This window comes from Atractosteus spatula, chromosome 10 (genome assembly GCF_055471065.1).
Source record: "Atractosteus spatula isolate fAtrSpa1 chromosome 10, fAtrSpa1.hap1, whole genome shotgun sequence".
Lineage (NCBI taxonomy): Eukaryota > Metazoa > Chordata > Actinopteri > Semionotiformes > Lepisosteidae > Atractosteus > Atractosteus spatula.
In genome coordinates, this window is record NC_142715.1 from 23,557,016 (window position 1) to 23,574,581 (window position 17,566).

Genomic DNA, 17,566 nt, shown 5'->3' on the forward strand with positions numbered 1-17,566 from the left:
GCTCCTGACCTTTTCTTCTCGTCATAGAAGAGATCGGTCTGGTCTCCAGATTATCAACTATAAAATCAGACCGTGCTCCTTTGTAAAGCAGTGTTGGTTCACATTGCTTATATGGGGCAACACATCAACTCGATGATCGTTCGCTGTACACGCATGCCCCCCTTCAGTGAAATAACATAGACGAAGGAAACTCTCTTGTCTTGGGCTGCTGTCACCCGGATTCAAAGCGCGGGTATTGCGGTCACAACACAAAGTACTGACCACTATACCATCGTGGCGAGCTGGGACAGACTATCCTTAATTTTATTCAAATGCTCACAGTGTCTTTAATCTGATGGATTCATATACCGTGCTCATGAGAAAGTCACAAACCTGTCATCTACACACTGTTCCCAGAGCTGGATAGGTTATTCCAGATTCTACAGCTCTTTAGCAATAGTGGAAATCAGGCTACAGAAATGGAGAAAATCTCTTCAAAATGTGGAAATATATTCCCGAGACGAGTCCTTTCTCAAAGGTCAACTCTGCTTGCAAGTCACCCCTCCCCACATCGCGCAGTGTAGCGGTTATAACCTTCTATTAACACACCAAAGGACTTCAGTGAGAAAGCGGGCAGAAACAAAGCGATCTCTTTCATTTTTACGTTTTGCACGCCTGACGGGGTTTTACGGTGCTCTTTTCTACACTGAACTGATCATTTGGACACCGTAAGTCAAGAGAGACACATTTCTATGTAATCAAGAAACCAGGAATCCTAACCGTTAGCCCGTTAGTGCCACAGAAAAAAAAAACGTTTCAGCAAGATAAAATTGCAGGATAAACACATTTTTTTCTTTTTCGTAGGGCTGGTGTTTTGTTTGATTTAGCGAATTTTTTACACTTTATTTCTGACACATGACTTAAAAGGCTGGTAGAGTATATTTAATACAAGAGCGCTGAACAACAATTTTCATCTACCGTATTGTCATGTTTTTTTTTAAAAAAGCAAGTTAAATGCATATATAGTAAATGTTTTTTTTTCATATAATAGTGTTTATGGTCTGATAAACGTAATTCATTATTTAACGGACATTTGGTATAATTAAAAAAATACTCATTCACGAATGTAAACATTTTTTACAATAACGTGTTTTATTGTGATCTTGCGCCCCGTGCAGCAATATCACCAGACAGTTTAATGGTCTGTCGTCCTTTTACAGTTCTGGGTTTTATTCTGTCTTCAGATGCACCAGATGTATTTTTAAAATACGTAAATAACAATTCTGGTGCAGCGAGGCATTCTGATTAATTCAGATTCACTTTTCACGTGTGTTACAGATATCATATAATGTTTTTGTATCCACGCAAAACCTCGCATGAAAGTGAAGTTGATAAACTTTACTTGTAACATATTTAACAAGGCACAGTGCCAAACTATTAAAATACATCAGAAATGTACCCAAACTCATCTTATTTATGTATTTGAAACGAACGGATGGGAGACTTTAATATGGCTTTCTGGAAATTCACTTTTAGGAGTTTTCGGAAGTCAGGACCCAAATATGCTCGTACAGTGAGGGAGGAGTGCTTGACTTCCTGCTTTCAGCTCGTGCATTGTTTCTACTTGTGACCACCAACAGAGAGAGCTTTACCGGTTCACAGAAACGTCCCAGGAGTTTTCTGGGGTAAGAGGGAAGAATAAATGTAATAAATGGAGATGTTATTGCCGCTGGGGAGTATGAAGGCGGTTTAGCGAGGCGGTGGCGTGGAGGGAGGAGACGCGCATTCCGCACGGGCAGCGCAGAGCAATGAATCACATCTGCTGCCCGTTGAGTCCTCTCCTATATAGCCCGGACACACACAGCCTCTCCAGCCAGTGCTGGAGATTTTAAAAGGGTAGTATTTTTTTAATAATACTTCAGAAGGTGTTGGAACTGACTCTTTTGCTCAGTTGAGGCTATAGGAATCTGTGTTTCTTTTCAGGCTGTCAGGAATAGCGCTTATTATATTTTTTTCTCAGACTAAACAGTATCGTTTGGCTGAATTTCAGTTAAATGCCTAGTTTAGAAAGATCAAGAATGAATTAGGGAAGACAGAGGTGGAGACTAATGGAAGTTATGAAAGCCATTAATGGGTTGTCTCTGCCTGAGCTTGATTTCGACCTTAGTAGGGCAAAGTCTAGGGGTTAATTGCAACAAACTGAAAGTGAAGTACTAACGGGCATTCAACCCGTGTTTAGTACACAGCTGTGGTCTGAAGTTGTGCTCCACCTTAAATCCAATTGTAACGAACGTTGCTGCTGTGCTTAGTCCACAGCACTATACTTAACCTGTTCTCAATTGCGACGAACACAAAGTAATAGTTGTTGTCCCCTAGGAGTGACTAAACTAGTGAATTATTTTAAACCACCTCTTAATATGGCTTGAGCAACTTAGTACCATACTTGGTGTAACGAAGAATCGCATTAGAAGGCTCCAGAATATAGTGGAAATAATATTGTTACCACGTACTGAATTTATGCATCCGTCGCTTGGAAACATTGTAATATTTAATTAAAATTGCTTAACACTCATACCACATTTATTCATAATGAAGTTGATTAATGTGTGTATTTACAAAAGTGACATTTACTAATTATGTTGAATGTTAATCATTACTAGTAGCTGTGAAGTTTAAGGTGCTAGGGAGTGAAGAGAACAGAACCTAAGCTATTATTTATATAAATGTAGCGTGAGGCTTTAATGTGTTCTATAAAATCGAGGAGTCAACTGGATAGATTTGTTAAATATTTTAGTGATGGGTCTCTGTATTCAGAGGAAAGCAGGGATGAGGAGGAAATAGGTGGCACCCAAGCATGTTAAAGGAAAAAAAACTCAGCATCTTAAAAGTGATTTATGATGGTTTACAGTCCCTTTTCTGTCCTGTGGCTGTGATCCAATGACTGTGTTGAAACAGCCAGGGTTGTGCTAGCTCTTGATGGACTGGTATGCAAACCAAATGACAGAAAAGCAAAGCGTTGTTTTACAATTCTGAAAGCTCGTTCAATGTGGCTTCTTGTGTTTTTATGACTCCTGTTATAGTGCTGGTCTTGTAATGTTGTTGGATTGTGCAGAGGTGTCAGAAGATACTGTTATAAAGGATAAGCATGAGTTAGCAAAACAACTCGCCAGCAAGCACTTCCCCACTTTGAAAGGAAGATGTTGGAACTGATTCTGAGAAGGTCAGAGGAACAACAATTGTTGTATTTATTTGCTCAGGTAGTTTTATAAGTTTAATTTTCAGTAAAGTTCTGTTAAAAATAAATTAATGTCAAATTAATACAGTAGTGTCCTGTCTCAAGCCCACAGCTGCAGTTCTCATTTGTTTTGTGACTAATTGCAATTGAGTATCCCTCATTTGGTGGATTGTAGCCTCAATGCAATTCTTACATTTAAAAACTATATTTAAACTAAATTTCCTGACTAATTTTAAACAAGAGACAAAGTAATTAGCGTGGCCTATGAATTAACCTACTAATCAGATGAAATGTGCTGATGCACAGTCCCCTGCAATTTGGGCTAAATAGTACAACAATGCTGAGCCCTGGGAACTGGATTAAGCACAAAATGAGCTGAGCTCCAACTTTGTTCCAAATGTTTATTAAGCACAAGTTGAGCTGAACTGAAAGGAAGACATTGGAACTGACTAAAAAATAACTTAATTTGAAATGTACGCTCCTACTGATACAGGAGAGAGAGAAAATCAAACTTCTGAAAAGTAAGCACAAGGCACACCCTGCTAAAGAAATGTATTGCCTTAAAAAATTGCTTAGAAGGTCAGAGGAACAATTGTTTTTTTTTTTGTTTTTTTGCACAAGTTTAATTTCCAGTTCTGTTAAAAATTAAACTTAACTTTACTGGTTATTGGTCGGGTGTTTTGTAACGATTTAGCTATAACGATGTGTCCACTTATTCATCTGGAGTGTTAAACAAAATTAATGCTGCAATAATACAGTAGTGTTTAATTTCAAATGCACAGCTGCGGTTCTCATTTGTTTCATGACTAATTACAATTGGGTATCTCATTTAATAACGGTGTAGCCTCATCAGGTGAATTGTAGCCTAAATGCAATTCTTAAATTAAAAACTAACTGATTTGTCAGGAAATTTAGTTTGAATATAAATAAGAAACAGAAAAGAAATTGTATATTAATGTGGCCTACGTATTATCCTACTAATCAGAAGTGTTCTGATGCACAGTCCCCTGCAGTTCAGGCTAATTAGTACAACAAGGCTGAGCCCTTGGAACAGGATTAAGCACAAGTTGAGCTGAGCTCCATCTTTGTTCCACATGTTTTTGCTGCAATTGAACTCGGAGTGGGAGATGATCTCCAGAATGTACCATACTAACTTAGCACGCGGCTGTGTTTTAACTTGGGATGTCCATTGCAATTGACCCTATGGGTTTATATACATGGGTTTCTCTGCATACACTACCATAAGGGAGGAATGGTGAGTTGGAGGGAGGGCACCAGTTTGGTTTATCAAGAATACACCAAACTGAGTAGAACTACAGATCAAACCATTCAAAATGTGCAAGGTATGCTGCAGTAAATAGCAGTGCTTGTTCTGCAAAGAACTGTAGGATACTGCATGATGTATCAAAGTAGGGTGAAATATCTTGTAAAACTGCCAGGCGGAGCTATGAAAGCTTAATGTCTCATGTGCAGCATTTGCACTGTTGCTAGAAAATGTTTGGATTTGAATCCCTGTCAATACTGAGGGACAATCTTTTGTCAAGTACACAATTTAACAGTCTAAACGGTACATACAATTTAATAATTTTAAGCTTTGTATAGCATTGTTAAAAATTAAACTGATTAAAAAGTACACTGAAGTGTTATAGAGGACACGCGTTGTGTATTCTCTTACATTTAAAAACAACATTCATTTTAATGTGATATGAAAGATTAATAAAGAATAATATTGGATAGGCTGTAAGCTCAAAATATTACCATAGTCCACTTTCTTTCTAAACATCTCCATCAATTTGTCTCGTTCACCCATGATTACTTAAACATTTTGCCTGCCCTTTTCAGCTTTAGCTTTGTTTGAACCCAGCTCCTGGCATGAGTTTTCCTTTAACAAAAACATTTCTTTGAAAAACTAAAATAGTAAATTGTATTGATTTGTTGCTATTTCGAAATATCACAAGATGTTCAAAGTTAAGTGATTTATTAATAACAACAATAATTTCAAACTGCTTGTATTCTAAAATTGTATTTTGTTTGGGGGTGATTTGTCACTGTTTTCACAAACTTCAATTTATTAAACATCTGAGATATGGTGTTCCAGACCTCTGTTTGCTTTCTGAAACTCCATTTATATTTCCTGTTTTCACACAGATAAGAATAAACTGCACATGCAAATCTTTTCACAAGTGTAAAGATGTTCTTTAACACAGTACGCATTATGTCATATCTTTAAGCATCAGTTGAAGCATTCTGAAGTTTGACAATCGTAAAAAGTTACCAAATACTATTGGTGAAACTGTTAGCTGTCCTGGATAAAGCGATTAGAAAATAGTTGGATTTACACTTCTAAGAAACTTTCTGATTTTAATGGGATATGGAAGATATTAATAATAAATGATTGGATGGTCTAAATGGAAGATGTATAGAGGAGACATGTTGAGTCTTTTCTTTTCAGCTTGAAATTAACTTTTGCCTACTATGTATATTCCATTGCAGACATTTTAATGCAACGCAGCTCCATACTTCTCACAAAGTCTAGGCTAGGTGTTACACCCCACTGTGTTTATGTAGATTAGACAGTTCTACTTGGGGAGGTGAAAGAACTTTCAGTTTTATGGTGTCATTGTTGGCCTTTAACATAAGGCAATCAGCAATCAAATGTCCTGTTTTTTCTTAAGTTGAACAAAGATGTGCCACATGCATACAGTGTCATGTTGTATACTTTTAATGCTACTACAGTACAGCTTGTGGGAAATACATTTGTCCTGTATCAAAGTTTAACTTACCCTACACCCTACATTACAAACTGAGTGAATTCAACAGAATCGACGGCTAAAAGCAACATGTCAAAATGTTCCCAAAATAAGAAAAAGTGAACGAGTTGAGGATTCGATAATAGAGTAATCATAACAATAACTCCCGAGTTGTTTAATGCAATCCAAACGAAAGAAGGACACTTAAATAAACATGAAAAGACTATTTTTTCATTGACGAAAAGTAATGTCGCACTCTCTCTTGTTTAATCTGATTGTTTTATTGCTGCACAGACTAAAACCAGAGAGAAATAGCACCTCTTTCTTTGAAGCTTTTTGTTTATCCTATCATGTATCGGTTTCCAATCATACAAAGAAAGTTATGAGAATCTCCAATTTACCATACCTATGTTTTCCTGGAGAATGCAAAGCCCTTTTGCCTCTGGACCAGTCAAAATTTATGGATGTGGTTCACCCCCAGTCCCAAAATTGTGAAACGGAAGAGCGGTGTAGCGGTCGGCTCTGGCTGTCCCCTCTGTGCCGACACTGCACATTCAATCCCTCCTTCTCTTGACTGATGGGCAAAAGGTGGATCACAACATGATTGATTCTAAGTCATTTTTGATAACAATGAATAGTCACCTTCTTCCCTTCTGACAAAGGTCTCTGCTTCTGCTTCCTGCTTCTATTGTGTGTGTGTGTGTAATAGAGTAAATTTTTATAGAGAAATGGAGGCTGGACAGTATACGTTACAATATAAACATTTATATTGATTTAAATCGTGTTTTGATTTAAATCGCAAACGCGTGTTTAATTATATGTGTTTTTTTAATCATAATCAGACTAATGCAACATAAATTGATACAGTATCTTTGTCTTCTAAGTATCTTAATAAACTTTCAGCATAGCTTTCTACCCGTTTAGATTTATATTTCTTGGGATTTTGGGATCAAACGTGGAAGGATTAGATTGTAATCGTTTTTATTTTTCAAATACGTTTTAGAAAAGTGTAATCTATACCTGCCCAGACTGTACGCCTTCCTAAACCCCGCCCTGACCACTTTCACTCCTGTCCTGCTCTTCCCTGCGCACCCCAGCCGGGCGCTCTTCGGCCTCTGCCCAGGACGAATGTATATTTTGATATTTACACCGGGCGCGGCACCGAGGAAGCGTCTGCATTTATAACTTAGTTTTTAAAATTAGTCAAGCAATATGAAGCATCTCCTTTTACTTTTAAGTCCCTTAAATACATTGAGCACAGCTTTCTCACCACTTAAGATTACTTTTTGATACCATCCTTACACAAAGCAGAAACTTTCCGATGACATACAGTACAAGTGGAAAGATCTTTAATTTAACTCTTTAAGTCTTTAATTTTGTTATGTTATACGTTTTAGGAACGTTTCATCTAAACAAACACCACAAAGCTATTCTCTGAATATTCAGAAATGATTGTATTTCTGAATGTTATGTTACACCTACAGTAGTTCATTGCTTTAAATACATCGAATTAAGACAGTTAGGTGTAGCACTTTAGCTCTTTTTTTCTGAACCAGGGAAAATCTGATCATGTTTCTCTATAACAATAATAAAAAACTTTATTTTACATATCATCTTTAAAAGTGGCATCTCAAAGCAATAAGGTAGATCGAAAAACAGTTAAAAGGGACCAAAGTAAATACCAGACAAATGCAAACGCGTTTTTAATAAAATGCTTTTATTCATTCAGCAGAGAGTGAGAGGGACATCCAGCAGAGAGAGACACACACACCGGTTTCCATTAACAAAAGTAATTGTTTTTTTTCAATTCCTCTTGTCTAACAGGAATGTTTTGTTTGTGGACAGACTGTTAGACTAGAGGAAAAGAGCGCCTCCTTCTGCGAAGCATTTCGTTGATCCGATCACAAATTCTTTTCCAGTCGCACGAAGTAAGGGTTGAGAATCTCTGATTCACCATGCTACTAATGGTTTCCCGGAGAAAGGCAAGGCACTTTTGCCTCTGGACCCATCGAAATTTACAGACGTGGTCCACCCCCAGTAAATTTCAAAAGTCACAAGATTTCGAAACACGAGGGCGGCGTAGCAGTCGGCTCTTGCTTTCCCGTCTATGCCGATGCACTTCAAGTACAACCCCCCCTCCATCTCCTGAGTGATGGGTAACAGTTGAATATCTGGGAGAATTATTCATCCCACTGGCGTCTGTGAATTCCGCTCTGTAAACGGTGCTTCCTGGGGGGAGAGAGATGGCGGGGACAGCATCAACAAATTCCTGCGCGGTGGTGAGCGGAGAGGCCGGGATGGAGTGTCCTGAGGCGGTGTGTGCTCTGCGGGGAGCAGAGCTTCCGCCAGGCATTGCAACCTGCGTGGCGGGGAGAGGCAGTTTTCGGGAGACAGCTGCTCAACTGTTTGACTGCTGGAACATACTGTCTCCTTCCTATGCATTTTCAGGAGTGTCTCTAGCCTCCCAATCCTCCCCAGTAATGCGTCGTACTGCTCCCGCTGCTGCCGAAAAGTCTCCACACAGGTGCTGCTTCTACAGGTTGGCACCCTGGCCAGTGGCCGAGAGCAGAGACCCACGGCCTGTGGCAAAATAACATAATTCATGTAAGAAATAAAGTCACACAGTAGTATTCATCAGTCGCGGAACAGACATCAAAATAAACTTTTCTTTTTTTCCGTCTTACCGCTTTCTTTTTTACTGTCCTGGTGGTAGATTTCAAAGATCGTTTCGCCCGTGCGGTGTTTTCTTGAAGAACAGGCTACGAAGAAATAATTATAATTGAATTTAAAATTCAATACGCAATAATACCTTGTAATATGCGCTGTAATCGTGTATTTCAGATGAAGTCTGCTGTATTTGCTTACCCTTCGCTCTTTGGAAGCTGGGGCAGCAGAAGCACCCCGTCTCTTCCCGTAAAAGGTCTTGGTCTCCATACTGTACTGTGGTCCCTGTAGTGCAGGTTCGCAGTTTTTTTTTGTGATGGGAGCTCACCCAATCCCTTGGTGTATTTATGCTATATTCACATGTACGGCAAGAATGTTCATTGTCTTCCAATGAAAGGCGGGTGCCTTTTGCCGAAGTCGGGAGACATTAGAGGCTTGCCACACCCGGACTGTTAAACCAATGCATTAGCACGTCAAAGCCCATTGACGACCCGGGCACAATAGTTGTTTTGTCCCTTGATTTACTGATCTGCATTAATTATGGAAATCGAGTTTCTGCTCTGTGCAGATGACCTGGTCCCGCTGTCGCCCACAGAACAGAGGCTGCGCCAGAACCTGGCACTGCTGGAGCAGCACTGTCAGACCTGGGTGCCGACAGTCAATCTGGACAAGACCAGAGTTATGGTTTTCCAGAAAAAAAGCCAGACCTCAGGGAAACAGGTACAAATTCACACATAACAACACATTAACACCTAACAACGGGAGCAGGGACGAATTAGGCCAGTAACCACTATTGTTAAACATACAGAAAAGAATATTAAAGTATTGAAGTATCGGCTTTAGTATTAGCCATACAGAACATTAAAGTGCCCCTTTTCCATTCAGCGGGTGCCTGAGCCGCTGTGTCCTATCTTCTGACAGTCGCCGTTGTGAATGCCTGTAGAGTGTATCTTATTTTTAGTACTATATTTTTGTATTATATTCCCTATTAATCAAACTCTAAGAGTATGTATCGGCTTGTCCCCTCCTCCCGCACCTCTCTGTGTACAGTAGAGCCTCCTGTCCAGCCAGCACATGTCCACAGACATTCACAACAGCGACATATCATAAAACGTTTGCACATATAGTTAAATTATTAGTTGTTTTTCAGGAAGTTAAAAAAAACACCTGAATTACTTATCCAGTCTCTTGAAATAAAGTTATTTTTCAAGCAATGCAACAAATGTCGGCAATGTGTTTTTTTTAATCCAACATTGACAGCCACATCTTAAATCTTGTCAGTCAGCTCTTTTTTCTCTATTTGAATTGTGGCTTTAACATCGCACGACTTTAAAAGCTAGAAAGACATGTTTCGATTCACATTAGCTGGTGAGCCTTGTTAACAAAAAAACAGACAATACACAGGGAGGGGGAGGTCAAGCGAGAGAGAGAGTTTTTTACCCTCTGTCTAAAAACCCAAATAACCCGGGACAGAGACTCTGGGGGGGATCATTGCGTGGTACAGAGGGGAGCTCAGTCAATTCTTATGGAATGTGTTTTCTTTCTTATTTTTCTCAGCATGGAATAAACCTGTTACTTGATTCATATGGATGCCTGGTTCCGCCGGGGATTCAAAACATTTTTTATTTTTTTTTAATCGGGTATCAAAGGGAATAGCAGTATAACCCTGTTCATGCACAAACAGTGGCATGTTACATTATTGATTTGGGTGTCTCCTCTTGCCAGAAAGCTCTAAATTACATTTTGAGCGTGGCTTTTGACTTTTTTTAAATTGCATTTTGAGCACGGACAGCACATACAAGGGTTAATTGCACAATGAACTGCGCCAAGAAATTTAAAATAGTCTTCTTTAGGTGTGATACAGTCTTTTAATACAGTCTTTGCTGTGCTCTTGAGGGTCCTTGTGATATTTCGAGCTCTGGTTGAATGATAAGTGTCGCGGTTTATTTATGGGTTGCAATTTAGAAAAAGTCAAAAACCGCACTCAAAATGCAATTTAGAGCTTTCTGGCAAGAGGAGACACCCAAATTAATAATATAACATGCCACTGTTTGTGCATGAACAAAGTTATACTGCAATTTTCCTTAGATACCCGATTAAAAAAAATAAATTTTTTGAATCCCCGGCGAAACACATTCCATAAGAATCAGCGCTTTTATACAGTATATCGCCTTTAAACACATATATTTAAACACGCGTTTACGATTTAAATCAAAACGTGATTCAAATCAATATATATGTTTATTTTGTAATGCATAGGTGACTATTCATTGTTATTAAAAATACTTAAATTCGATCATGTTGTGATATTTAGAAATATAAATTTGTTTGGTGCGAATGAGGTTTTATTTAATCTCTGACCAAGGGAAACGTTTCATTTTTTCAAAGAAATGTTTGTTAAAAAATAGTCATAGTTCCATGGGATTCAATTACAGACCATGGGAGTCAGGAACCTAACCCACAGCACCACCGGCACAGTCACATGCTGAGTGCTGAAAAAGCACTACAGAAACATTATCGAAAGACAATGCACAGATTTGATAAAGCTATAAAATAATGTAATTAGGCACAGAAGAAGTTTACAGCACAGTACAATAATATATGCTGACCATGACTTTAGAAGCATAAATTACCTTACACTCAATTTAAACACAAGCTGTCTTTAGCCTTCTAAACTAGTTCATACAGAAATGTAGAGAACCAGGCTCAGAACACACAGCTTCATTAGCGAATACATATGCAGGACAACTGGAGAAGACGTTTTACAGTGGATGGATTTTTAGAAACATCCCATCAGTGACATTACTGAAGTCAACTCCTAGGTAACTGTCGTGTGGATAGTTTCACAAGAATCAGACAAAGGTTTAAGCATCGCTTGTTCTTGATAAAACTGCAAAAAAAAAACAACAACCCATAATGTACTTCTTTGCGGCTCTGTTTGCCCAAATCATATATTCACAACGTGAAATTAGAAAATAATATTACGTAACCAAAATCCGCAATATGGAAACAGAACCTGTGTAATTTTTGACAGATGATGTACTCGTAACATTTTTACAAGACGAACTACAACATTTAAAAAATGACTTGTATGTACTTGATATCTCTAATCAATCCACGGCGAGATAGTTAAAGCAGAGTCCCCGCACAAAACGAAACTAAAACGCCCTGGGCATACCATTTCGCGCTTCTTATCAGTTGCTCAAAAGTAATTTGACCGTATGAAATGCATAATATAAACCTAGAAACATATACGTGAGCAGTATTTGCGTAGTATCGGTGTCAAGACATACCTCTCAAATACTGTAAATCAAGTTAAAAATATCTCAAGACCAATTCTGGTCATAATGAAACCATGTTTCGTGTACGTTTTCTTTATAGTACCGAGACCAGCCATATACTGTATGTTTATGTTCCAAAATTAATATAGTTTATGGCCTTCACACGCGTTACAGTATGCTCCTATTCTTTTTATGCTCAGCTACTAAGATTTCCCTTCAGTGGTAAAATTCCATATGAATATTCAATACTACAACGGGCACAGTAAAGACGTTTACAGTAAATCTTTCTACGACAGACCAACGGACCACGAGTCCCCCTGTCGGTCAACCAATCACGTACCGCGGTACCCCGCGTCATCTTGCGTCAAAATGCGCGACGCCGTAGCCAATTACCTCCGGTACGTGTCTGTACCGCGCACTTTGAATGGCTGCATCTGTATAAATTGAATTGTTCTATTTTTCAGGCTTGCATAGTCTTATTCATATTTCAGTTAAACCTTTTCTTCTGTAGTAATTTCATTTGATATTAAAATTAGTCCTGATTTACAATTTTTGGACATGGTTCATCTTAAAGAATTTTGTAGTAAGTTTCAGTTTCAGTTTAATCGTGCCCAGAAGCTACCAAAACTGGTAATGTTCACGTAATGTGTAATGCAAAAGCAGCAGTTGGGGTGGGAAACAAAAGGCATTTCTTGGTACGAATCCTAAAACTTCATAGATGGCGTTCTAGGACTTCTCGCTTCAGATAAAGCTGTCAATACATCATAGATTTCTACTCAATCAATATCAGCAGTGCTATCACTACCGAACGCTAAATATAGATCCTGGCAATAATTCATGAGTTGTTCGTTAGAAAATTGTTTGTTTTTTTTTGACGTTTTCAATACCAGACAAAAAGTCGAAAGTTTCAATTTCATACAACTGATGAAATCTCTCTTCGATAGAAGTTATAAGTACAGTACATCCAAAATACTACGGAATGAATCAAATTTACATGTTTCTTGTGGATCCAGAAGATCATTTTGAGACTCAAAAAATGCCTGTTTTTTCTTTTTTCGAGGACGAAGGAGTAGCAGCAGGAGTAGCAGTAATGGCAAGAACGTGTTTAGAGTTCAGCACTTCTCATTTCTAATGCAGAGCCATCGACTCGGAAAGCACCGCCCGCAATAAAAGAAATTGCAGAATTGGTCTGTTCATGCTGCCTACACGCTTTGAATTGCTGGCATTTTCTGCAAGCGTTCCTTTTTGAGGGTTCATGAAATTCCTCACATTTGAGCCAACACTAAAATATTTCATTCGGGGTCGCCTAATTCATAGTGCAAACCGAATCTACAGGGGAATGCTGTGGCACATGAAGCCGTTTGTTATTCTGTTGTGAGGTGTGAGGGGCGGAATGCAAATTGAGTTGGTGAATAGAAAATGAAACAGGAGTCACTTCTTGAGCTACGAATTCCAAAAAGTATGAAAACCTGTGCATTTTAACAGTGCAGAATACTCACAAATTGCACTGAGTTGCTTGCTTTCTTCTGCTGCTTTTATATTTCAGTCATTCCCTGTCAGCTAGCACTGGAACAATTCAAGAGAGGTAAAAACAGAAGCTGTCAGGAGTGGGATTTGAACCCACACCTCCATTTGGAGACTGGAATACCCAAGCCAGCTGGAAAGACACATGTCCTTGAGTCTGGCACCTTAGACCACTCGGCCACCCTGACAAGTGAGAGCAAGTGGTGTGCTGAATGCACCAGTAGTTGACTAAACTGAGTTTCTTCCCTGAAATTATTTGCTTGCGAAGAGCCAAGTTGCCTTGAATGGATCTTGGAAATCAAATATACGGATGGATTGTTATTCGGTTGTGAGTTTTGAGGGGCGTATTATAAATTGAGTTGGCGAAAAGGCGCTTTTTGTTAGTCTGTCGGGAGGCTGCACAAGGTGTTTAGAGGGAGAACTTCTAAAAAGCAGGCTCTCTATGTTTAACATCAAGGCAGATTTTTTTTCTCAATGGAAATGCTCTTTGGCGCTTTCAGCTTTACGTAGGGAACAACGTCTGCCAAGATCACTTTTGAGCCAGTGCAAATGGCAATGTGCCACCAAGTACATTTAATATTGGCTGTGGTAGTGAGCTGCTTTTGTTTGTGAAGCTTTTACTTCTTTAAGCTGAATCATTGGCAGGAGTAGCTTATTAAATCTTTGCTCATAGCGCTCCATCAGAAATACATTGGAGGCATTGGAGACCCACGTGGTGTTACCACACCCTGCCAATCCCTGATTGGTTGATGAAGGTGAGATATGAGTCACTTACTCTTGACACTTAGGAATGCAGTCCAGATGTCCATTCGGCACTCCCTAGACAGATAGGCACCAATGGATGACCATTGATCATGATAGCCAGGCTTAGCTAAGTGCATCTCCGTTTGGGAGCTGTCCCTTATCAATAGAAAACATCTTAAATCACCCTGCATGAATACTTTCTCTGTGGCTGCACCACAGAGAGGGAGAGTGAGATGGGGCCTCATTTAGGAAAGCATAGCAACGCTTAATTCTGTCTTATTTATAAGCATTGCCGCTACAGCTGTAACGTTATTTGGCGAGCATGGACCTCTGAGAAGGAGTCTGAATCCATCAAGAAGACAGGAATTCTAATATCGCACTGCCGTCTTGTGTACAAAATATTAGTTCAGCTCTAACGTCTGTGTGCGTTGACAAGGCATCTCAAAAGGACGTATTAAATAAGAAAATGATCCTTTCTGTTACCATTCCTGTGGATGGAGCGTTGTTTCACCCTTTTACGTTCTACAATATTTACAGTCAAGGTTTTATCACTGGAGTTGTACAGAACAAGTGTGCATCAGTCCATGAAAATCATCAGTACTGCTGTTTTTCTATGTATAGTTTAAGAGCACTTAAAAGATGCAAAAGATGGATTGTGTCCTGTGAGCACCTGCACATCTCTAAGTCACTTCCACAGTTTTCTATGTTGGGGATGTAGCTCAGTGGTAGAGTGCATGCTTTGCATGTATGAGGTCCTGTGTTCAATCCCTGGCATCTCCAAGTGCTTTATGGTACTGTGCTCACATTGCAGTCTTCTGTCAAGTGAGAACTCTTCGCTTGTGTTCATAGAGAGCCAGGTTTACACAATTAAACTACAGTGCTCTCTGCAGTTTTAAATGTACAGATGCAGCCATTCAAAATGGATGAGGTATTTCTCGGCATACCCTGGTGGGCGTGTCGCGGTGTCACGCAGTGTCACGTGGTTAATCGCGCGTCATTTGATGCTCTGCCGGAAACTATCCAGCGTCACCTTGTAAAACCGCCAGGGGGACCTTAACCTCTCATGTACAGCATTTGAGCCTTTAATTTTGAACTGTGTATTACAGCATGTTAATCATCAGTCATTAAAGTGTTGGTATATTTTATGAAAGCAAGATTGCTCAGTTGGACAAAAGTACACAACCTACCTTTATCAGAAATATTTATGCATCAAAGCCTTTACCGAAGATATTACTAATAGTATTAATAATGGATGACTTTGGACAAGCTGTATACTCAAAGTATAATTTCTTTAGCACATTTGTATAAGCACTTGGAATCTGTCCAAGCCATACTTTGTCAGGCATTTTGTTTTACTTCAACGGGCATAAAAACTCCCTTGCTTTTAACAGGGTATTTCATAATTTCTAACTACGAAAATGATTTAAAATGCGACACTTATCATTCAACTAGAGCTCAAAATACCACAAGGATCCTCAAGAGCACAGCAAAGACTGTATTAAAAGATACTTGTATGAGATAGATGAGAATCCAGGCTTTTTTATCAATGCTTTCTTTTCCGTATACCAGATTTCATGTTACCACTTCAGAAGGGTGTCAGCCAGTCAGATTCCAGGAATCGGTACTTTAAAGGAAAAATACACAGCGGTATTCCATTTCTCCCTAACGATTTTAAGCATCGAAGTATTTAACTAGCATGTGAAATAGCGTGTGAAAAAGTGGTCGTTTTAAGCTTTTCTGCAAATATAATATGGAATCGCGTATCTAAAGAATTTAATAACGATATGATTATATTCGTGTACTGCGACAGGGCTGTGTAGGGCTGTTTCGCCTCCCTGGTCATGTGAGATATCTTGTAGCCTACTGGTCTATATGCCTGACTAACAACTTGCAGATTGTGTGTTCAAATCCAGCTGGTGCTGGACTTTTCTTTTAACAAACATTTCTTCGAAAAAATAGAATAGCGATATTATGGACAATCAATTGACTTTTATATTTCCAAATATCACAACATGATCGATTCTAAGTCATTTTTGATAACAATGAATAGTCACCTTCTTCCCTTCTGACAACGGTCCCTGCTTCTGCTTCCTGCTTCTATTGTGTGTGTGTGTAATAGAGTAAATTTTTATAGAGAAATGGAGGCTGGACAGTATGCGATACAATATAAACATTTATATTGATTAAAATCGTGTTTTGATTTAAATCGCAAACGCGTGTTTAATTATATGGGTTTTTTTAATCATAATCAGGCTAATGCAACATAAATTGATACAGTATCTCTGTCTTCTAGGTATCTTAATAAACTTTCAGCATAGCTTTCTACCCGTTTAGATTTATATTTCTTGGGATTTTGGGATCAAACGTGGAAGGATTAGATTGTAATACGTTTTAGAAAAGTGTAATCTATACCTGCCCAGACTGTACGCCTTCCTAAACCCCGCCTTTCACTAGTGTCCTGCCCTTCCCCGCGCACCCCAGCTGGGCGCTCTTCGGCCTGTGCCCGGGATGAATGTATATTTTGATATTTACACCCGGCGTGGCACCGAGGAAGCGTCTGCATTTATAACTTAGTTTTTAAAATTTGTCAAGCAATATGAAGCATCTCCTTTTACTTTTAAGTCCCTTAAATACATTGAGCACAGCTTTCTCACCACTTAAGATTACTTTTTTTATATCATCCTTACACAAAGCAGAAACTTTCCGATGACATACGGTACAAGTGGAAAGATTACATATTTTAATCGTCTTTAATTTTGTTACGTTATACGTTTTAGGAACGTTTCATCTAAACAAACACCACAAAACTATTCTTGATTGTATTTTCTGAATGTTATGTTACACCTACAGTAGTTCACTGCTTTAAATACATCGAATTAAGAATGTTAGGTGTAACACTTTAGATCTTTTTTTCTGAACCAGTGAAAATCTGATCATGTTCCTCTATAACAATAATAAAAAACTTTATTTTACATATCACCTTTAAAAGTGGCATCTCAAAGCAATACAGTAGATCGAAAAACAGTTAAAAGGGACCAAAGTAAATACCAGACAAACGCAAATGCATTTTTAATAATTCATTCAGCAGGGAGTGAGAGGGACATCCAGCAGAGAGAGACACACACACCGGTTTCCATTGACAAAAAGTAATTGTTTTTTTTTTTACATGTTTTGTTTGTGGACAGACTGTCCACAGATGTGAGACTGTCTTTCTCAGACTCACATTCCCGAATGTCCCCCGTCCCGGTCAACAATCCTAGGAAGAACACGAAACAGCCTGTTAATAAAATTGTTACAATTTTGTTCGGTCAGTTCTTCCTCCCAGAATTTATAGATCGCATCGATCAGTTCCTGCTTTGTGACGGGCTTAGCGGTTTTCCGAACGTAGT

General features: G+C 38.8%; 2 non-coding genes across 2 annotated transcripts; one reads left to right on the forward strand and one right to left on the reverse strand.

Annotated features, from left to right (window-relative positions):
* Window positions 1-13,508: 13,508 nt before the first annotated feature.
* trnal-caa (transfer RNA leucine (anticodon CAA)) lies at window positions 13,509-13,621 on the reverse strand. Its single transcript has 2 exons — window positions 13,584-13,621; window positions 13,509-13,547 (listed from the first exon to the last, which is right to left on the reverse strand). It is a non-coding gene; the product is annotated as a tRNA-Leu (tRNA).
* Window positions 13,622-14,885: 1,264 nt separating this feature from the next.
* trnaa-ugc (transfer RNA alanine (anticodon UGC)) lies at window positions 14,886-14,957 on the forward strand. Its single transcript has one exon. It is a non-coding gene; the product is annotated as a tRNA-Ala (tRNA).
* Window positions 14,958-17,566: the final 2,609 nt, after the last annotated feature.